Here is a 2,372-nt window from a genome sequence, read left to right on the forward strand (position 1 = left end):
TGTGTGTGTGTGTGTGTGTGTGTGTGTGTGTGTGTGTGTGTGTGTGTGTGTGTGTGTGTCATCTCAAGGCAACCTGGTGCTGAGATTGATTCGCCCAGAGACCAGGAAGGAGAGTGGGTGGGAGGGCGTAAAGGGCGTAGGTGGGCTCAACACTCCCGCTGGCCTCCTGTCTGGACACATCACATCCACTCACGGCTGCCAAGGCCCGACTTGGATATTTAGATAAACATACAGATTGACGTGTAGCAGCAGCCAGACAGCCAAGCACTCCTTGTTCCCTCTTTTCGCCGTATAGATCCAGTTGTACTGTATCAGATTGGCTTTTTGATGACTAATATAGCTGAGGTGGTGCGTTTACAGCCGGGGAGGTTAAACCCGAGTGGAGTGACTCGCCCACTAAAGCTAAAAATAAACAGTTGCAGTTCTATTTTTGCATGATATACGCTTTTAAAGCGCTCCCTGAGGCTGTACTTGTTGACTTTGTGTCAATGGTTGCCGGAAATCTCGAACCTACTTTCTGTCCCTCTGCCAAGAGCGTTGATCAAAACAAGAGTGAGTCAAGATGCCGATACTGGCATTCCTGATATTGGACTATAATGACAAAGATGATCATGGGTAATGGGAGCACTGTGGTTCATCCTTTTCTTACGCGACATATTGTGAAGTATCAGTATCGGTATCGGGAACAGTTTACTGAATCGGTATAAGAAATTGTGTAATCACCCATTCATATCCCCCAATCTATCATATGTACTCAATCTCACAGACGATAAATAGCCTTGCCGCAGTGTTATGCCAACTCCCTCAAGTGATGCTGAGACAAAATCACCGCCCAAATACAGTTCAGATGTATTTAACTTAAGTTGCATTTATATTTGCATCTGTCAGGATCGTTTGGTTTTAAGCATTTATTTAGGTACAATTCTTATTCAACATTTATGTGTAGTATCCTTGAATTTTATTATTTGGTACTCTTTGTGAAAATTGACTAGTAACTATAACTAGTGTTACAGAGGCTTAAAATATTATTGAATGGAGGTTTTATGATTAAAACCTCTGTCTCTTTTTATTGGGAGGGAGTGAACACTTAGGCCTACTACGCTACTGCATTTTAATATTGCCACAATGGTGGTGTTTGGAGAACCGGGTATTTTCGTTTGTGGAACTTGATGTAAATTGTTGGTCGACATGATTTTTTTTTTTTAAGTCACTGGTTGCTAGGGTTTTTTTTTTTTTTTTTTTGCCCCACTCTGTGTGAAAAGCTCCAAGCAGAAGGTGACCGAGTCGTAGTACTACCACCCACTGTCTGATATCCTTCTGTCAAGGACTGCAATGACAAATATGTTCCTCCAAAAAAGGAGGGCTAATCTTCCTTTCAAAACACATTTCAAAATCAATGATCTCATCTCATTTTACTCACAAATGATGTTACTCAGTGTAAAATCTGGGCCGGTTTCGTTGAACACACGCCGTTGTATGACTGGCAACAAATGGTTACCCAGGTTAATTGGACCTTCTGTCTTCTAGTGGAAGAGCTTTGAATTGTTCTGCCTGTCACTAGTTGTCGCTCGCATCGAGATATTGTCAAAGATCGCTCGCATCGAGATATTGTCAAAGATATACAGTTGGTCATAAATAAATAACAATTATGGACCAATTAAATGAAACTGGATCCTTTCCCGCGGCCAAGTTGATGATCTCTCATGGCAAACAGTACTGCTCTTTATTACTTATGAATTAAAAAAAAAAAAACACTTGGCAGTGGAGTGAATGAGTCACCATGGGGCAAAAGCACATTGGAAGTCACTCCAAAAAAAACATCTGTAAGAATCAAGATTGCTTCATATGTAATCATTTTACAAATGGGGCTTCGGAGTCGTAATTGCTTTGTCAGCCCGTGACAAAATGTGCATAATTATGCGAATGTTGCCCAGAAGGTTGTGTAAATGCCAAATTATGGTCTGAGTGTGTTGTGCTCCTGGGAAGTTCAGTGATGCCCAAAGCAAATCACAATTTTATGCACTACTTTTTATTATAATGGATAAATACAATGTTTTTTTTTTTTTACAAGAGCAATAATAATAGTTTAATATATATAGTATAATAAACAATAGTTCCCTCTGAACATCTGCTGGCGGAACCTCATTTGCTAATCCATCCATCCGCTGTGATAAATCAGGATTACGCATATAATCTCCCGTTTACAGCAAGCGTCTGCCATCTGCTCGATGTCGACCCTCATGTTCTGCCTTTTGTGCCGCCCCCTCCAGGTCGAGTGACAAGCCCGCTCCCCGAGCGCCGCCATGATTGCCACGGGCGGCCTGCTGCGTATGAACCGGCGCCAGGATTCCCTGAGCTCACAGACCCGCCCC

Source organism: Hippocampus comes, unplaced genomic scaffold (assembly GCF_001891065.2).
Source record: "Hippocampus comes isolate QL1 unplaced genomic scaffold, H_comes_QL1_v1.1 scaffold159, whole genome shotgun sequence".
Lineage (NCBI taxonomy): Eukaryota > Metazoa > Chordata > Actinopteri > Syngnathiformes > Syngnathidae > Hippocampus > Hippocampus comes.